Source organism: Anser cygnoides, chromosome 1 (genome assembly GCF_040182565.1).
Source record: "Anser cygnoides isolate HZ-2024a breed goose chromosome 1, Taihu_goose_T2T_genome, whole genome shotgun sequence".
Lineage (NCBI taxonomy): Eukaryota > Metazoa > Chordata > Aves > Anseriformes > Anatidae > Anser > Anser cygnoides.
The window spans coordinates 164,870,236-164,892,278 of NC_089873.1; the positions used below are offsets into that span (position 1 = coordinate 164,870,236).

The window sequence follows — 22,043 nt, forward strand, 5'->3', positions numbered from 1 at the left end:
AATGCCAGTATTACAGATGACTTTTCCTTCATTCTTCCTTAGTATCACATATGCCCTTTATAACTAACGTACCAATTTAAGTAAACTATAAGTATGTCTCCATAGGACTAAGACCCAGCACATCATTCTCAATCTTCTTTGTTCTTCATTATTCAGTGAGCAAACTTGGCTTACTTAATGTAGCAAGATAAAGTTATTTTGGGATATTAGTTGAATGGTTCTGCATCAGTGTTTTCTAATTATAAAAGTACTTTTCCCATAAGTTAAAAATGATATTATTACTACGGATTTCTGTCCCATGGAAATGTAAAATCGTTATGCTATTTATCAATTCTAATCTTCAACTTGGATATTAAAGCACAGACCAAAACCTTAGGAACATTATTTTTTCAGTTTTAAAGACAGACTCTGCAAATGATCTTAGATGTCGGGGAGTGATGAGGTTGGGCTACCTGCAAGGGCAGAAAGCCCCAAGCTTATGTTGAGGTGGCTGTCAAGACACTGACTTGCCAAGGGGCACAATCCCATGGTACCCAGCCAGCAGAACAGGGATAGGATGTGGATGGTGACCAGGATGCCTGATAAGTAGGCAAGTCCTCAGTGACCAGGCAGTCTTGAGGCCACATGGGAAGTTGCGCCAGTGCACCAGGTCCAGGATCAGCGTAGCAATGCTGCAGCCTAACTCTTGCAATGACCCACTGTGAGCACCTGCATAGAGATGCTGCTCCCATGCAAAGGTCACAGGTCACAGACAGGTTTCCTGCATCTCTTTCTCATCCAGCCCTTCTCACAGTCATCTGATTGTTGTGTGTAAAGAATCCTTGAACACAGGCCAACAAGCACCTGGAGGACATGGTATGTTCAGGGTCCAATGCTGTGAACTGGCTTTTATCATTTGTTGGTTTCAGAAAGAAGGTAGAATTTCATGTGAGAATGTTTTGTTTGGTTTTGTTTTTCTATAAGATCATATTGTACAATATAATAAGACATGACATAGCTACATGACAAGATGCTAGTACCCTGACAAAATATATTCAACAAAAAGCTGTTTGTGACTCAGGAAAGCTGCTATCAATTCATACATTCAGACTGAAGGTATCAAGGGAACCTTATTGGTATACGGTATACAATTTTTTTGCACCTGTTCTTTTAACAGAAACAGATGAAAACAGTAGGATGCTGGCTATTCAATGCAGAGCAGAAGACATTTATCTTGCAAAGTGCAAATGAGAAACTGTGTGATTTGTCTGTAAGATTTAATGTACAATTAAAAAAAAAAAAAAAAGAAAAATCCTTTCAGTACCATAAAATATGTTTCCTTTAACTAAGACATTTGTCTTAAGCCAGTGAATAGTCTTTGATTTCTCCATCTTTGTAAAAGCATAGTCAACTACTTGTCACATCATGCTATTAAGGAGTAATATACTGAAATATATCTCATTAAAGGAATGCAGCACACAGCAATATATGCGAATGAGAAAAAGGGTATTGCATACACAAGAGCAGCAGACTACATGACAGCAGTAAAGATAGGCACAGAATAGCTGTTATCATGTGTTTGTATTACTCTGTATAATTTATATTTATATTTAAGGATTTATGTTATCCTTCAATCATTTTTATGCTGAGATAGTGGTCATTCTTTATAACCTCTCCATTTCCCTTCTTAGAGTTTTACTGGAGAATTCACTTATATATCTCTAATGTCTCCCCGGAAAAAACAGACACGTGTTTGTTCAAGAATAGGTTGGACAGGACTTTGAGCAACCTGGTCTAGTGGGAGGTGTCCCTGCCCATGGCAGGGGGCTTGGAACTAGATGATCTTTAAGGTCCCTTCCAAACCAAAACATTCTATGATTCTATGTTTTGAAATTGACTATTTTTTGGAGAGTATTCATCAATAATTCTTAGGAAATGTATTTACATGTTAAGAAAAATACATAAATATTTTGAGAAATTTCTTTAGCTTATGAAGCTCTATCTATCCCAGTCCTTTGATTGTTCATTGAAGTAAAAGTGCTAAAGAAAGCCCTGAGCGATGGGTTTGAATTCAGTGTCAACCATGCTTTCAGCAGGAGATTTTACTTTAGACAGCTCCTGGGGTCCCTTCAAACTTGAATGATTCTATGATTTATGAATTCTGAAAATATTTTTCATCGCCATTATTTGTTTGAGGTTTGTGGTATTTTTACCCTTCTGGGCAGCAAAACTCCACCACATCTGCTCTCTCTCTCCCCCTCCTCAAAGGGAAAGGGAGAAAAAATATGATTCATAGGCCTCAAGGGCTGAGATAAGAACAGGGAGATCATTCACCAATTACTATCATGGGCAAAACAGACTCAGCATTCAGAGATTAATATAATTTATTGACTATTACTGAAATACTAGAGCAGTGAGAAACTAAAAGCAAACTAAATGCACCTTCTCCGTCACCCACCCACCCAATTCTACCTCCTCCCCTCGAGCAGCACAGGGGAAAGGGGTATGGGGGCTGCAGTCAGTCATCTCCGCCGCTCCTTCACGGTCACTCTCTGCCCCTGCTCCATGTGGGGTCCCTCCCACGGGATGCCGTCCTTCCCAAACTGATCCTGCTTGGGCTTCCCACAGGCAGCAGCTCTTCAAGAACTGCTCCCACACGACTCCGTACCACGGGGTCCATCCATCCCCCAGGAGCAAACTGCTCCAGCACGGTTCCCTCACGGGCGACAGCTGCCCCCAGGACCCCTGCTCCTGCGTGGGCTCCTCTCCACGGGCTGCAGCTCCGGCCCGGGGCCTGCTCCTGCGGGGGCTCTCCATGGGCCGCAGCCTCCTCCAGGCCACATCCACCTGCTCCACCGGGGGCTCCTCCACGGGCTGCAGCATGGAGATCTGCTCCGTGTGGGACCCATGGGCTGCAGGGGGACAGCCTGCTCCACCAGGGGCCTCTCCACAGGCCGCAGGGGAACTTCTGCTCCAGTGCCTGGAGCACCTCCTGCCCTCCTTCTGCCCTGACCTGGGGGTCTGCAGGGCTGGTTCTTTTACATTTTCTCTCTTCTCTCTCTCAGTTGCTGTTGTCCCCTTTGGAGCCGACTGGAACCGGCTCTTACCTAACAGGGGACTCTTCTCACAGAAGCCACCCCAGCAGCCCCTTCCTAAGAAATCCTTGCCATGTAAACCCAATACAGAGTCCAATTAATTAATCTACTCTGTGAGTTTTCAGATTACCAAAATAATGACTCTTTAAAAACAAAAAAAAAGTGTGGTTTTTTTTTTTTTTTTCTGAAGGAAGCAGAGGATAATGACAGTTGCCAAGTTGATTGATTTTTTCAGTTGCTATTTCGTTCTGTTGCACTTTTGATGTTCTGAAATTTTCAAAATCTTAGTTGCAGATACATGTTTACATCTGTGATTTCGTTCATTTACTAAATTTATTTTAAAATGGACAGAAAAAATATACTAGAAAATAAAATATAGATTTCTTTATGCGGAGCAAAATGCTATCATAAATATTTATTTATTTAGACCTACAATTGGGATCTCTGATTACTGTTCTTGAAACCAGTATCATTAGGTTATAGGTTCATCTGAAAAACAAACAACAGCAAAACACATATACAGTCACATTATTTAATTTTTTCCTATTTTATTGCCAGAATTTCTGTTATGAAGCTATTGCTTTCAAATATGAAAATATTTGCCTTTATTTGACAGGTGTTTTGTGTGAAAGAACAAAACAAGACAAAACACAAAACTAGTAAGCCCTGTGGCTTACTAGTTAACTATCCCTCCTTGGAATTCAATATTTAAGAGCTGATGTTCCAGCTGTGTAATTCAATACAATTTTATACCTGAAATGCATGTATGCAATTAAATGAATTCCAGCTACATGTTTGGCATTTATCTGAACAGTCAGATGAATAAACATTCTCTGTGACAAATATTTGCAAATGAGAATCAGAAGAGGTTGCAAAGCCAGTCAAAATGAAAATCAAATACATCTATACAAATTGAGAACTGGAAAAGTCATATAGTAGAAGATATGTCTCTGCATAGGGTTCTTCAAACCTATGGATGGGAGGTTTTCTAGAACAGAAATAGACTTGGACTGTTGTTGATGTATACACTTTTTCTTTTTTTCTTTGTCCATCACAGGCCTAAATGATACAGTGGAAGAAGGCTGAGAAATTAGGAAACACCAGTGAGGTAGAATAAGGAAATAACATAGTACTTAAGTACCATGGGGTGACGCATATCTGGACATAGTGAGGCAAATGAGACTTGGACAACTGCCTAGCTCTGACTGACTATGTTAATCCAGCATCCGACTGCAAACAGAGAAGCAAAAGTTAACTTTGTTATTTAACTTGTCAGCTTCACACCCTTGTTGCACATTTGGAAAAGGAGACCAGATTAATTCAGGAACCAATAAATAGTGAAGACAATGGCCTTCTGGGGGGTGGAGTTTGAAGTCCATTCTAAAGACAAAGTGCAGGGCAGAAATGTATGTTGTGACTGGGTCTTAGTCATGCTGAGTTGTCAGAGTGAGTTTCCTGTTACTCCGGATCCATAGTGTGGGTCCAATCTCGACCAGAGCAGCTGGGGAGGTGATTACAGTGTGAAGTTTGTGTGTGAATTTGGGACAGTATGGGTTAGAACAGAAATCTTAGAGTAGAATTTGTTATCTACTCCCTACCCTTCCCACTCAGGAAATAAACCTTGGATTAAATGTCAGTTCTTGCACCACCAAACCCACAATCCCTCAGTGACATTAAGAATGCATTTAAGGGATTACTGAGATGTGGAGCTTTCAGATGACATACAATAGACAGTGGACTGGAATGCTGTGTCTTAGAAGAGAAGAAAGAAAATACCCAATTAAAATCTCTCCCTTTATCCTTTGCCAGAAATTATTACAAAGGCAAGATCTTTTGGTCAGGTGGTTTATTTCCACCATCTATGGAATTAAATTAAGTTTTGGGGAAAAAACAACAACAACAACAAAACAAAAACAAAACCACCAAACAAAAACATTGCTTATTAAAAGGAACAAGTAAAAGCTAAAGGAAAGAGCAAATAAAATATAAGAAATTAGTCTGATGAAGTCAAAATAGGCAAATCATGTACAGCATTGGGAACTGCAATATCAAACACATCTAAACAATTTTGAAGGAATGAAGGAAATAATAACACAAAAATATTTTTTAATTTGGGAAGAGAAAATTAGTTTTAAAAAAAAAAAAGAATCACAGAACTTAATTAGAGCTTCCTGGTGCCTAACTGAATGCTCACTAGCTCTTTGTGCCAAAGTTTAAGATTTTACATAACTTTCTCAATAAAAATGGAACAAAGTAAGAGGTCATGTTATAACTTTCATTTGATCTAGCACAATCATAACAGAAATTAATGATAAATTAATCACAGAATCATGGAATCATTTAGATTGGAAAAGACCTCTAAGATCATCTAGTCTAACCTTTAACCTAGTACTGCCAAGTTGACCACTAAACCATGTCCTAAGCACCACATCTGCATGTTTTTTGAAGACCTCCAGGGATGGTGACTCAACCACTTTCCCGGGCAGCCTGTTCCAGTACCCTTCAGTTAATGTAATTTGAAAGGTACACACCTTTAAAATCTGTAAGAAGTTACAAATGACATGTTTTTGTTGCGAAGGATAATATTTAATTTATGTTTGTACTGGCCATTATATGATTGTTATCTCCTGATATTTGAATAACACTTTTCTGCTGACATAAATAGATTTTATGTATAAGAAACGTACAGTCAATCCCTTTCAGAATCTGGCTTGACGTCTCTCTTTAAGGCAGATATGTGACATATCTACATGACAGAAAACCTACAGTTTCCCACCTTTTATTGCTGAGTGTGACTTCATATGGTATGGAATATCCCTTTGGTCAGTTAAGCTGCCCTGGTGATGTCCCCTCCCCACCTCTTGCTCACCCCAAGCCTGAGCTGTTTTGGAGAGAGTCTTGGTGCTGTGCCAGCACTGCTCAGCAATAGACAAAACACTGGTGTGATACCAGGGCTGTTATACCTACGATTACAGATCACAGCACTATATGGGCCACTGCAGGGAATGTTAAATTCATCGCAGGCAGACCCAGTACAACGTATCATTCTTCATTAAAGATGGAAGCAGTTAAATAACTAATTCTCATTAGAAACCTGTTACAGAATAAAATGCTGATTCATCATGGTGATGGACAAGGCACACTGAGAACTTTGACAGAAGCCTGTTCTGGCAGAAGTGTTCTCAGCAGGGAAATATGGGCATATTGAAGAAGGAAAGTCTGCTCCAACTGGTCATGATCCAGTTTTATGTCATTCCAGTCTAACAAGAATCATCCCTTGTTCCCTTGAGATGGTGACCAATTACAGCTGGTCATTTCTTCAGCTGCATGCATAACCTCTTGGTAAATAAAGGAAATTAATAGTCTGACTCAGTAAATATCTATTAATCGACATTACATACAAATAAAACATTTATCCTTTTCTCAGTAAAATTTAAGTCACGTCTTTCTATTTTAAACATTTTGTTCTAGTCACCAACTTTCCAGTATTCCTTGGCAGAGAAGCCATATAATTCCTTCCCCAAATATGTTCTAATCTTTTAAATAGACCACTTTAATTTAATTGGATACCACACATACAGATCTTTTTGGATCAAATATACTAAACAACATTTTTCACTTACTAGATGAGACTGCAGAAACCGCCTTTAGAATATATTTGTATTTTGTTTGTTTGCTTGTTTTTAGTTGTCGCTTCAAATCAATGACTTCAAGGTCATTATGTCACTAAACTCACATTTTGTGTCGGTCTACCTCTGTAATCACTTAAATAAGTAAATGTATTTATGATGTGTCTAAACAAAGTAAACAAAGTTTATATTAATGGTACAAGCAGTTTCAGACCACTGTTACCAGTGGTCAAAGGAATCCCAGCTTTATCGTTTTTCTATGTTAATACTATGTCAAATATCTTCACGTTAGATTGTCTGGATTAGATATTGGAAGGCTAAACTTATGACTGAACTCAGTCCTCAGTGACAGAAGAATTGCCAGCATGATTAAGCATTTACAGGATTGGATATCAACAATGAGATCTATCTGTAACAAACATTAGAGCATGCCACCTATGTCATTACATATACCCTCATTAAAAAATACAAAATTAAAACAAAACAAACAAAACAAACAAAAAACATGATCAGACCTTTTATGAAGACAGGCTGAGTGAGTTGGGGTTGCTCAGCCTGGAGCAAAGAATGCTCCATGGAGACCTTCTAGTGGCCTTCTAGTACCTAAAGGGGGCCTCCAGGAAAGCTGGGGAGGGACTCTGTCAGGGAGTGTAGTGATAGGACAAGGGGGATTGGCTTTAAACTAAAAGGGGGTCAGTTTAGATTACATATAAGGAAGAAATTCTTGACTATGAGGGTGATGAGGCACTGGAACTAGTTGCTCAGCAAAGTTATGGATGCCCCTTCCCTGGAAGTGTTCAAGGCCAAGCTGGATGGGGCGTTGAGCAACCTGGTCTAGTGGAAGGTGTCCCTGCCCATGGCAAGGGGGTTGGAACTAGGTGATTTTTAAGAATGGCTTCCAACCCAAGCCATTCTGTGATTCTATGATTTTTCCAACTAGCTAGGGGATTTTTATTTTTTTGGAAGTTATTGTAAAGACAGAGTTATTGCTTTGGCTTGATGTTAAAAAGCTTTTTCCTTTCAAATGATTTCTTTTTTTTTTTGTACTCATGCATAATTCTATAATTATACTAAAGGGTGACTGGTTGATGTAAGTATCTACAACTAGATCTTGCCTTATTTACAATGGCCAGTGTCAAAAGGTACTAGGTCAGTATTTGTGCAATATTAGTCTAAAAACCTAGTATAAATTAATCTAAAATATCAAAACCATACAGTCAAACCCTATTGAATAAAAATAAATTCATATTTTTGTAATTATTGTGGATATTTTTTCCCATTTTTAATAAGATCCATACTTTTTTTTTTCTTTTTTCTAAATAATTGTATCATCATGAACAGGTTTTAGTTACGGTTGTGACAGTGTCACTTCTTTGCCAAACTGAACTTTTCAGTTTGACCTTTAAACTTGGTATTTGAAGATCTATTTGAGGAATATTTGCCAAGAAGCCATTTTAACTGTACTCGTTAAATCAAAGAGTGCTCCAGGTGTTTCTGCTTGAGTTATCTATTTATGAAAAATGTATTTTCAGTGTTTTAAGGCACCTCATTCAGGGACTGTTTTAGAATTCGCACTGATACAGGTGAGAGTGTCTTAAGTCACTTGAAGACTTTCAGTATACAAACAATAATACTGTAAAGGTTGGAATATCAAGCACCATGAATTTGCTCTGTTGAATTTCTTTTTCCTCCTATGACTTCCTTCTATGACTATGAAGTCATATCCAAAGAGGACATAAGCTCAAAGGAACTGAAAAATCATGACTGAAATGAAAATTTGGTTGCAGACTTCTATAACTACTTCTCTTTATACATATGTTTTAAAATAAATAAATAAATAAATGCATCAAATCTAAAAAATAATAGACCGTTGTAATATTTTATATGGTTTTATTAGGAATTGCTAACAATTTTAATTTGAAAGTAATTTGAAATTTTACACTGCACTTTAAAACATACATGTCTAACTTTCTTTTGACCTGCTCTTCAAGGTATGTAAAATAAGAAAATTCATCAGCAGTTAATTATATAATTTCATTTACTTGCATGTTTTGATCAATAATTCTGTCTTCTGAACACCTTCAGATTTTCTGATACTGAAACATCCATGTTATATGACATAACTTCATATAAACAGAAACTGCTTTTTATTTCTGAATTATTTATAATTTACAGAAATTATAAAATTTGGAGTTATAGCTTGCAGCATATAAACTCTGATGAAAGTACAGTTATGAGATAAACACACAAGGAAATACTGCAAAATACTGGAATGTTTTGAGATATATTGGTATACTATATACAGTAAGTTACATTTGGTTTTGATGTGTTTTCTTTTCCCCTAGCTTAAAAGATAATGACCTACGTGACACAAAGGTAAGCTTGATAATTAAAACTAGTTAGTTTTCAATAAGCAAAAAATGAAAAGTCGGAGCTTACTCTGTATCATCACCATGCTATAACCTATCTTTGCCAGGAGAAAAATCGTGCAGTAACAGCTACTTACCTCTGTAAGGTGCCTAGATTCTAATATAAAACCACATTTTTCTTTGGTATGTCTTCTGTTTCAACTGCTAGTCCAAATGCTCGAAGAGGAATAGAGAAATTGCCCAGTTCATAAGGGACAGGGAAAATCTTCCAGAAAGGTCCTATGTCTGGGCAATTAGCACTGTTCTTGAAATTATTTCAATGACTCAGTCAAAAAGAAAGTTAATTTGTACTTAGATATTTCAGTCTATATTTTTATTATTCTTGCAATGAAAGTGTGATTAGCTAAACACAACAAGAGTTCTTATTCTGTGACTATGATTAGGCTAAGTGTTCTTTGCCATTTCAATTGCATACAAAAAAAAAAAAAAAGGAAAAAAGGAAATACAGGAAATACGCCTCTTGAGAAGAAGGAAACAAGGAAGATAACGAGTATTCAATTTTATAGGAATATGGGTGATTGTACGATTTTTTCTTTGGAAATAGATATGATGGAAATTTATGATAGGGCTCTTGAACATGAAGGCCATATGTCAAAATATAGAAACAGTAATAACTCTTTTTCCTTAAGCAATATTGGGAATGTGTAAAGTGGTTTAATACTTGTTCTCCTTCTGTTATTTGCATATAATTTTAAGATATAGTTCTCCACTTTCCCCACAGATGTAAATACATCCTTAATGAGTCTATGTTCTGTGAAGTTCAACAAGAGGAAGTGCTGGACTCTGCACCTGGGATGGGGCAACCTTGGCTATTTTTACAGACTGTAGCACAGAAGAGGCTGCTTTAAACCAGTCTTCCTTTTTTTTTTTTTTTTTTTTTTCCTTCTGCAACTTTATACCTTTACTTCTTTACTTACCACTTGTGGGTGCTTCCCATCTGGGCCCATAGATTTTTGTATATCAGTTTTCCCTAGATGAATTCTAACCTGATCCTCCTCAAAGTCTTCCTTTCTCCAGACTTTCTGTCCTGTCTCCAGGATCGGGGATTCCTGAGAGCTGGCCTTAACAGTAAATATGGAAGTAAAGAAAGTATAATTCTTATTATTATTTTAATTTTTTTATATAAAAATTTCTACATTTCCTTCAGCACCAAGGTGGTCACCCCATTCAGCAGCAGGCCCACATTTTCCCTAGTCTTTTTGCCACTGATGTATTTGAAGACGCTCTTCTTCTTGTCCTTGACATCTCTTGCCAGATTTAAGTCCAAAGAGGCCTTAGCCTTCCTTGCCACATCCCTGCATATTTTGACAGCATTCCTATATTCCTCCCAAGTGACATGTCCCTTTTTCCACTTTAGGTATACTTTTTCTTCTGCTTTAGTTTTGCCAGGAGATTCTTGCTCATCCATGCAGGTCTCCTGCTCCCTTTGCTTGACTTCTTAGTCATAGGCATGCACCAGTCATGGAATCATAGGATGGTTTGGGTTGGAAGGGACCTTTAAAAATCACCTAGTCCAAAACTTCTGCCATGGGCAGGGTCATCTTTAACTAGATGAGTTTGCTCAAAGCCACATCCAACATATCTTTGAACACTGACAATGATGTGTTGTTCACAACTTCTCTGGTCAACTCGTTCCACTGTCTCACCACCCTCATTGTGAAAAATTTCTTCCTTATATCCAATCTATATCTATCCCCTTTCAATTTAAATCAGTTTTCCCTTGTCCTGTCACTACAGACCCTTGTAAAAAATTTTTATCCATCCTTCTTATAAGCCCCCTTTATGTACTGAAAAGCTGTAATAATTACTTCTTTTCTCCGGGACAAACAACCCAACTTTCTCACCCTTCATACGAGAGGTATTCCAGCACTCCGCTTGTTTTCATGGCCCTTCCTCTGGACCCACTCTAAGAGATCCTTGTGCTGGGGGCCCCAGAACTGGATGCAATACTCCAGGTGGGTAGAGGGTGGGAATAACCTCCCTTGACCTGCTGGCTATGCTTCTTTTTATGCAGTCCATCTTCTCTACTATTGTGTACAAATAGCCACTTGTGAACACCAGAAGAGTCTTCTGAAGTGTTGTACTTCTTTTGTGTTTCATCATAATGACTAATCAATGTTTCATCCCTCATTAGAAATTGACAGTGCTATATAGGAAGTCATAGCACAATATTTTTGTAGTTTATCTTTTGAATTCCACATCTGTGGAACATAATGGAGACTATATGAGAGAGAGAGAGAAAATGTGATTTGGAAGAGCATATATAAAAATGAACTGCTTTTGGAAAAGCTTTGTGTGTGTGTGTGTGTGGTAATCAAATTGGAAATAAATTAGCTAAAGGAATTACACATTTAGTTATTTTTAGAATAATTTCTCCAGGCCCTGTAGACTTATAAAAAGCAGGACTATTTATTTATTTATTTCATTATTTTATGGTGTTTAAATGCATACCTGTCAGAATGCATCTACTGAAGAAAAAAATCAGAGCAATTTAACCTTGACACCAAACTTCATAGGGTGTATTAAAAAGCATCCTTGAACTTTTCAGGGGACTAGTAGATCTGTCTGAGATAGAGAATTTTTATTTGATAAATGCTAGAAGTAATTCATGCTTCTGACATCAAGAGGATGTTAGATAAAAGAGCATTACAGTATAAACAAAAAGGTCAGAAAAAATGTTAATGCAGTTTAGTATAGTGGTTCTCACACTGTGCTTCATGGTCACTGGAGACACTGCTGATCAGATTTTCTAGTTTGCCTCCTTGCTTTTCCTAAATTGCTTTAATTGCTAAAAATATGTTTTACCAGTGAGCAGTGCCTTTAATTAATCCAGACATGTCATATCATAATGAATTATATAAATGTCACTTTAGCGCATATGAATGGCAGAGGGCCATCTGGTACAAAGTTTGATAGCTCCTGGAACAAAAGCTTTCATTTTTCTTTATTATTATTATTTTTTTTTATTCCCATGAAATATGGTAGAATTATTACTAGGTAGGTATGTCCATATTTATAGGAAAAGACTTTTTTTTTTTTTTTAAAGCCACTAAGATAAAAAAACCATTGATGATTTTCCTTCTGGTTAAGATACATTAAGATACATACCTGGTTAAGATACATTTTCTAACTTTCTGTATAAATCTATTCGCATTTTTTTCATTTTACAGAATCGTTCCTTAAATATATTTCTTAACTATAACAAAGGATGTGCTTCTAAAGCTTTCTTTATTTATTGATCATTCATTATTAAAATTTTATTTTACACAGACATAGATGTAGATTTAGATGATATAAATATAGATAGATACATTTTAAGCCTCAATACATAACACAGATGACATGATAGTTCAGGAGACTGGTAGTGCATTATGGAACTATTTGACCACTTAATTTCATGTTTCTTTTCGGGCTTTTGATCCCTTTGATATATAACCTTATATTATTTTTCTTCATTTGGGAAATTGCCCTTATATTTATTGTGTTTCAAGAAAACATATGTCTACTTTACATCTAGTAATGAATTAAATCTTTTGCTGAGAGCTTTGAAGAGAGATTGGTATATCTGTTCCTGATCCCACCATTGGCACTAGAAGAGCTGTAATGTTAATAGGTAAAAGGATAGCATTGTGACTTGAACTGCCTAGGAAATTGATTAGCTGTTATGGTAAGCCATTTTCATCCTTGCCATATTCATGCACTTATAAATAAGCAAGCATGTGAATTAAGCATGTTCTCAACTGAAAGTACTTAGAAATACAAGGCAGATGTTCTCCCACCCTGCTGTCACCTGTTCATACTACTAAAATATCAGAGAAGCCATGCAGACATTTAGATACACCATGAATTACCTGATAGGTTCAGAATCAACCTCCAAGATCTATATAAAAACATACAACCATGAAATAGTTATATTGGAAGGCACCTTTGAAGGTCACATCATCCAATTCCTTGCTCAAAGCAAGGGCAAACTTCAAAACATCATGTGACCTATAATCTTGCCCAGTTAAGTTTTCAATTTGTTTTTTTTTTTTTTTTTTGATGTTATGTGTTTGGTCTCCTAATTATTTTGGTGATTCTTCTCCGGACTTATTTCACTATGTCAACATCTTTCTGGTACTCCAGATGAGGTCAAAACCTGAAACTGGTACTCTAGATGGGGCACTTGCAGGTGTCAGACAGAGGTGAATAATCATTTCCTCAGCCTACTGGAGACCTTAGTGCAGGTGCAGTCTAGTAAAGTATTAATCTTCATTGCTAAATTAGTTCACTTATTTGAATGATTTCTTCTGATGATTTCTTCAGTAACTGGACTAATAGATAAGTGTGAAAAATGTATTGTGAAATAAGTTTTTCTATAATTTAAATGTTGATAAATGCAGATTGCCATTTTAAAGCTCACAATTTCTTTATGTTAACATTTGGCTCCTGATTCAGATAACCTAATTCAGGTGTACAATTTAGTAACAGAAGCTTCTGTTATTATTGATATACCCGAGACTTGAGGCCTGGCTCAAGCTACCATAAGAGCATGGGTCTTGCATAGGTCTTATGATCTATTACAGTTCTGTGTAGGTGGCCTGGATAACCTAAGGATGATTTCCTGCCTAATTAGTAACTAGAAGGCATTTTAGCAATCTAAAACCAAAATATTTTGAGCTCTCTAATTAATTTAAACAACCAAGTTTTAAAAAAAAAAAAAAAAAAAAGGATGATTCATTCCAACTATCTGGGATATCTACATCAGGATAAGTCAATTATTCCTTCACTATTAGTACCTCTTTCATTACATTGCCAATAGGGAGAACTTTAACAACTAGATACTCCAAGATGACTGACACAGGTAAAAGAAATTCCATCCTAAGTGACATACATACTACATATGTCAGTAGTATTAAAGTCCTACCCATAGCCTTGAAAAATCTTCCTAAGTAATGACGATAGGATATCAGATTCGAGTTGTGGGTGTATTCATATTGACAACCTTTGTCCAGATCTAAATAGGTTACTAAAATTGATTGATTGATTGATTGAGTGTAGATAAATAACACAGACCAAATATATATACACATATATATTTAAAATACTATTATTAGAAAAATATATTTTTCCTAATATTATTAAATACAAATAATAACTTTTCTCACCAACATCTTACAGATACTTAATTAAACTAAGTAATACTTTCTCTCTGATTATAAGCATGTTTCTGATTTGTCTGTAGTGGGAGAGACTAACTATTTCTGCTTTAATCTTTGCTTGCAGGTTATGCAATTCTTAACTCTTTTACTTACAGTCTTGTTTACATATATTTAAAAGGCAGTGATAACACCTTGTACACACCACTTTGACTGATTGGGCTATTTTCAAGTATTTTAAGTATTACACAGTTTAATTTTAATTGTGGAAAGAATAAAGGTGTACTGTTTAGAATCTATCAGAAGCACTGTGCCATAGTTCAAGAGCTCCCTCTTCTGACCACCAAAAACGTCAGAATGTTATCTTAAAATTGCTTCTGTACACAAAGATACAGACGGTCTTGTGCCTCTAAATATTCTAAATACTCTAAATAGCATTATTTTGCTATTATTTTTCATGTCCAAATCAAACCTGAGATTCTGTACAGGTTTTTGTTGTTGTTTTTATTGTTGTTTGGTTGGCTGTTTTTTGCTAAAACCAAACCAAACCAAACCAAAATCAACAGCAACAACAACAAAAATCCTTCAGAGTAGTAGCTGATCACTGTTCCATTGTATAAATTATTAAACTGGACAATACAAAATAAATGTTATTGTATCCACTTAACACATATTTTTTAAAGATAAATTTTGTAAGATTTCAGGTGATGAAGGGGGTTAGTTAATAATGGCTCTGAAGTATCTGAGTCTCAGCCATTGGCAGAAAAAAGTATGTTTTATAGAAGGTGGAGAATTAAATTGCACTGTCAAAGCAATGTGTTCTGTCAGCTGTTTTACACTGCGGAGTGTTTCATATTTCTAGCTCATTCTAACCAACACCCCACATCCATTCCTCCTGAGCAAGACTGAAAATGTTAGGACTCAGAGGACTAATGCGAGGGTGAACACAGAACCAGAGAAAAAAAGGTAGTTACTAAGAAGAATGCTGTCCAAAGTTAGTAAGTAAGGAAGGATGGATAATAGAAATTTTCCTTCTATTCTCCACACATACGTAATTTACTCAGAGGTTCTGCACTTGAGATCCGGTGCCCGGAAAAACACCAATAATCTCTAATAAAATAAATAAATAAAAAAGGAAAATCCTTCTCTCCCTTCCCCCTATAACCAGGCAAGAAATTCTTTTATTCTCTAGTTACTGTGTTTTTATTTCATTTTTAATAGTTAAAATGCTTACCTAGTATGTAGGTCAACAAGACTTAATTTTTTTTTTTGGTAAGTCCTGAAGCAGGGAAAAGTGAAGGTCAACTATGCATTCCCCATATTACTTAAGCGCTGGATCCAGGAGGATGTTCTAGCCCATGAAATTTGACCATAAATTAGTTATCTAAATCATAGAGAGATTTCAAATGTCTCTTTCTCTTTCTTTAGCTTGTTTAACATTCTTCCTATGAAGGATCCAATTCTGAAGGCCTTATTACATATTTTCTCACTCTTTGTATAGGAAATTATGTTTTATACACAAACCCATTTGGAAGCAAGCAGCTGCTAATAAATGGAATGATACTTAACAGTGGGAACTAGGAGTAGACATACTGTAAAAATAAATTATTTAATATATGCAAAACTGAAAGAAACAAAAGAGATCCTTCCATTTTTCTGTGTAGCACATTTTTTAGGAATACATTGGTTATTGACATAGAAAGTCTACAATACTGAATCCATTCAGTCAAAATAATTTCAGCATATTTCATCTTTGGATTTAAAAAAAAAAAAAAAAAAAGGCATCAGCTGTGTCTTGAGGTCTTCAGCCATACTAGAACCAAAGCATTATCATGTATGTCCAAAGGGAGCTATCTAGGGACAGTCACTGTTCAATTAAAGAAAGAACACTAGAAACCTATAAGATATAGGAACTTCAAACTGAACTGCAGTTAAATACATATATATATGCAAGTATATATTTTAATTTTTGCTTGAAATACTACTTTGATCACTTAGGTCTTTTGGGACATCTCTGAGTGACTCTTTCATTTTTCTATTAGCTTCACAAAGTGCTTACCTCAGTCCAGACATCTTAATACTGACTACCCCCCATTAATTGTACCACCAACTAGTAGGATGTATTCAGAATTAATTAAAAATAAAACAAACAAAAAACAACTTGCAGCACCAAACAGCATAGACAAAAACAAACACAACAAAAGCAAACAAAAAGGTGCAGAACCACCTTCTGGACAGATTTTGGAGCTTTCTATAGAAAAACTGAACACTCCTTAATTTTACACGTATTTAAAGTAGGCAGCTATTTTTGATCAAGCATTTTCACTTTATAGATAATGGAGAGAAACAGACACTATAAAGGATCAATACATATGATCAGGTGTAGATATCTACTCTGAAGTAAGATGAAGAACATCTCAGAAGTGTCTGTTTATCTTCACTGTTTTTGTAAGAAATTTAATCAAGTAACTCAGCTTTAGAGTTTTACAGTGTAAGTGTCTATATTGAAGAATTTTACAATATAGGTATCCATACTGAATTATGGGCTGAATGGGCAGAAGATAAAGTAGATCAAAACCAGGTGGAATGGCCAGGCCCAGAGATTGGTGATCAGTAGTGCACAGTCTAGTTCGAGGCCAGTAAAAAGAATTCCCCAGGGGTCAGTGCTGGTTCCAGTCATGCTTAATGTCATCTTTAATGATCTAGATGATGGAGCAGAGTGTACCTTCAGTAAATCTGCAGATGTCACAAAACCTGGGGAAGTGGATGACTCATCATCAGTGGTGCTATCCAGAGAGACCTAGACAAGCTGGAGAAATGGACTGACAAGAACCTTGTGCAACAACAAGGAACCAACAAGGAAAAGTGCAAAGTCCTGCACCTGGGGAGGAACCCCAGGCACCAATACTTGCTGGGAGCCACGGAGCTAGTAAGCAGCCTGGCAGAAAAAGGACCTATCATTCTGGTGAACACCAAGTTGAACATGAGAAAACAATGTGCCCTTGTTTCAAAGAAGACTAACATCATTCTGGACTGCATTAGGCAAAGGATTGCCAGGTTGGGGGATGCGATCCTTCCCCTTTACTGAGCATTGACGAGGCCATGCCTGGAGTACTGGGTCCAGTTCCACCTGAACATCAGAAAGCACATCTTTACTGTGTGGGTTACTGACCACTGGAACAGGTTGCCTAGGGAGGTTGTGGAGTCTCCTTTCCTGGAGATTGTCAAAAGCCATCTGGACATGGTCCTGGGCAACCTGCTCTAGGCTGTCCTGCTTGAACAGGAGGCTTAGACTAGATGAGCTCCGAAGGTTATTTCCAACTTCAACCATTCTGTGGTTCTGTCATTCTGTTATCTATATTAGGTCAGATGAATTCTACCTTTGTAGCTGACTAGGATATGCTATAAGGGTCATATTAGAAAGGGGAATAAGAACCACAAGGAAGCACTTCTCTGTTCACAGATTGGTAACAGAAAATACGTAGCTGAGAACTGAAGCTACACAGATCCTAAATATTTTTACCTGTCCACATTAGAATGATTCTGAAGTATGTCTGAGAATTAATTCCAGACAACTTGCAGGAAATACAAATGTATTCAGAGTGGAGGAAATAAAATATAAAAATAGTTGGTTAAATGCTTAATATCTGATGAAAACTATTAAACTATAAAAAGTGTACAAGAATGCACAAAATGTTTATGTTTGAATTTAGAGAAGCATTGAGAAACGAGAAATAGAATTACATACATCTCTGCAAATAAAATCTGTACCTGATTTAAAAGAAATAATGTTATTCACTAAACTACCAGTATGATAAGCACCAGCATGCTGGTTTAGTGATATTCCATCTAAACCTCTCTATATAGCTGTAAAAACTAATGAGTTCAGAGCCTGAAGTAATAATGCTTCAAAAGAATTATTTTATAGGAATGTTTTTATTAAGATCAGATGGTCATTGACAGCACATACTTTATGAGGAGAACTCTTCTGGTCTAACAAAAGAAATTTACTCCAGCATATTACAGAAAAATGTTCTGCTTTGCAGTGTTTTTAGCATTAGAAACTACTTCTATAAATTGGTGCCTCAAGGTACTTCATTTTATAAGGTATCTTATAAAGGTTTAGTGAGAAATACTACTTCACTTGAACTGCTAAAAAGACTCCTTTGGGGCACTGCATAAATTTATTATAAAGAACTGTATGGAATAATAAAACTATATTATCAAACTAAAAATTATTAGGGAAAATTAATCATCTATTACCCCAAAATTATATAGAAAGTTACATCAGCATAAGGTCTCATAAATACTAAATATCTGGGATTAGAATGCATCATCCAGTTATTTAGAAGCTGAATTATCCAACAATTTTATTTTTTGCCCTATGATTAGTACCATACCTTTACTCTGCATAAAATATATTGCAGTATATGCTATTTAAACCTCTTTCTTAAAGATGTGACTGGTATTTTCCCATTCTTCATTGACAACAAGAATGGACAAATGGTGCTAACCATTGTACAGTAGATTGCAATTATGTTCAAAACCGTAGTCAAGTTTTAGACCTTAGTCTCCAAATCTGCTTGGAGTTAGATACCAAGTATCTTTGGGTTCTGTACAGAGATGATAATAGCCATGGGAATGATTTATATATATCTATCATGCATCTTTAAGGTAAAACATAAGGTAGATAGTGGTTTTTGTGAATTCTCTCCTAGCATATCCAGAAGTGTACAGCAATATCATACTTAATCAGTACTATTCTCAGTCATTTACAGCCTGCAAATCTTACAGGAAATACTTACACAAGAGAGATAATGATAGACTCTTTAAATCTATGGTGGAAAAATACATTTTCCTTGCAGCAGATAAATACTTCTGTTTATTGACACCTTACTAGGAAAGATTCCTGCAGACAACTGACTATCAAATGCAAAAGTTTAGAATAATACAAAGATCTTTCCTGAACTTCCTACACTTTACTCTGATAACTGTGATGAAGTTTCACCACAATCAGTTAGTAAACTGGCACTACAAGGAAAAGTTCACTGGAGATTTCTCTCTTTTCCTCCTTCAAATTTAGTATTTATCAAATACTTTAATATTCTGGGATAAGGAAGTGTGGCATGTTGTCTCTCCTAAACTTAGTTGTTTCTTGTCAGAGGCAAACAACAGGCTATAAGTGACAGAATTTCTCTCATCAGTTGCAAATACAATAATTAATGAGTTTTTGTAGTACAAACAAGCCATCCCGCAGTTCACCACCAGTCTCCTCTTTGTCTCATTCTAATTCATCTACCAAATAAACTACAACCAACTACTAAGAGACAAACCTGTCTGATCATAAAGAAACCTCTTAATTCCATTAAAGTATTTCTCTAGCCTGTTCACATGTCAAGGTTATTGCTATGACTAGAATAGGGAATTTTTAAGAGCTTAGGAAAAGAGTTATCACAGATATATGTCCAAACTGACATACTTGGGAATGCTCCTAGGGTGCCTGGTAGAGGAACTAGATGCTATAACCAGAATTAGCCACAAAACAGGAGAATTTATGCCCCACAAGTTGGCCCCACATGTTGGCTCCTGTTAAAGAAACCTGAATACTGGACCTGAAAAGGAACTGCAGGGCTTCGTGATCGGACTTCTTAATGTGTATAACAGGGACACTACATGCTATGGAGCACATCAACCTGCTGGTATTGGAGATCACCAATTATACTGGACACAACAAATAAGTAACTTTATGCCAAAAGTATCTTTTTGCTGCTGAAAACAAACTTAAGTCATCAAAATGGTGTGGAAGACATAATCCATTCAAAATATAAATAAGAAAAAAGAATAAAAATAAAAAGAGCAGTTTGATCAGCAATTGATCAAGTGAAGATACATAAAATACACTACTTATGCTATTAGCCAAACCCAGAATATAAAAATTAACAGATTTTCTGATACCCTAGTCTCTCCTGATCATGACATCAGCCATTCAAATATTTTAGTAACAGAGTTGCCCAAAGCAGAACGGATCTGCCAGAAAAAGACTCTTTTGGGGCTGAAGTCAGGAAAAAAAATATTAAAAAAATCTGTCTGCATAATAGGAATTCTCCATTCTTTAAATGTCTAGATAATTGTTGATTAATGCTACAAAAAGTCAGGAGAGAAAACACTAGCTCAGAATCTTCCTATTTAGAGTATAATATAAGACAAGCCAAAAGTTTACTACCATGCATAATTCTTAACTGATTGTAGTGTGATTTGAACTAAAAATATATAGATATGTGTATGTTTTTATATTATTATTATTATTATTATATGGCATTTTATTGTTATGGGACATAAACATTTATCCAAAATGTACACACAGAGACATGATAGAAAAAGAAAAGAGCATATAGGAGCATAAGAGAGTCAGATGTCTCCTCGTAAAAGTGTTGCAATTTAGCTATTAAAATTTCAGCAATGGACAGAACTTAAAATTCTGTATTTCATATTTCAGAAATCTATATTTATATATATGATATATTATGATATATATTTATTTACCGTAGAAGTATCATTTGACACCTGTAAAATGGAGAGCTATAAATAAACCTCTTCTCGTAGTTCTATTCAGAACTAATATCTCAGAGAAGCAGGGAAAAAAAAAAAAAAGAAAAAAAAACAATACAAAAGTACAAGAGCTAATGTACATTCAACTTATCTTTGTGTCACATAATGCAGAAGTGACTATTCATATTTTTCTTCCTAGCCATCTTAAGAAGCCAACTTCTGTACAGCACAGAGTGCTATAAAAATGTTAGCAAGAATTTTCTTTCTCTAAGGATCTTTGCTGTTGACCTTCTTCACATATGCTTGGCATTTTCATCCATCTGCTTTTGGATATACTAACACATGAGTCATAAAAATGTTCTAAAGCAGCCCACCTGCCAATTTGCTAGGTAAGAATATGTGAGCTTTCTCTGTCATTTTTTCTACTTTATCTCATTTTTGCAAAAGAAACTCTTTTCTCAAGGACTGCTTTCTTCTTTTCTTCTTCTTCTTCTTCTTCTTCTTCTTCTTCTTCTTCTTCTTCTTCTTCTTCTTCTTCTTCTTCTTCTTCTTCTTCTTCTCCCTCTTTCCTTCTTTCTTCTTCTTCCCCCTCTTTTTCTTCTTCTTCTCCTGTTAACATTTCACTGTTTTAATACTATTATGCTCATAATATATATATATTTCTTTAATGTAATTACAATATATTCTTATGTTTTAAAACTTTCTATCCTTATTCATTTGGGACAAAGCCTACACGTAATAATTGGAAATATCATTTAAGATAGAAATTAAAAGATTTATATTTTTACATTGTGTTACAAAGTTAAAATGTTAGTGGATTAATAGTTTATACTTTTGTTGCTGTTGTTAAATTTCACCTATTCTTTTTCTCTAAAAGAAAAAAAATATATATATATATATATAAATTGCATTAGAAAAAAAAAGAACACCAAAACTAAAGGCAGAATTTTACCTTTTAAAATTACAAACGTGGATTACAAAATTACATCAGGATCACTTTTTTTTTGCTTTTTCCTTAACAGAAAAATATTATTTTAAGATGAATACTGTTGTATGTTGTGCATCACAATACAGTGTTGAGATTTTCAGAATAAAGGGGCTCTGACATTACAATAAAATTACTTTTCATAAAAATATTTATATTTCTTACATATATGTGAACATGTATATTTAAATGTAATTCAAAATGAAATTAGGTCACATAATCTCACTTATTAACTGAAA

General features: G+C 35.6%; 1 long non-coding RNA gene across 2 annotated transcripts in view; it reads left to right on the forward strand.

Moving 5' to 3' along the window:
* Positions 1-22,043, forward strand: part of LOC125180035 (uncharacterized) — a 28,494-nt gene that overhangs the window by 1,930 nt on the left and 4,521 nt on the right. The window contains exons 2-3 of one of the 2 annotated variants that reach the window (XR_007158258.2): positions 9,049-9,079; positions 16,977-18,899. This is a non-coding gene — a long non-coding RNA (uncharacterized lncRNA). Of the gene's footprint in view, positions 1-9,048; positions 9,080-16,976; positions 18,900-22,043 lie in introns of those variants that run through there. The other variant, XR_007158257.2, reaches the window with a different exon arrangement.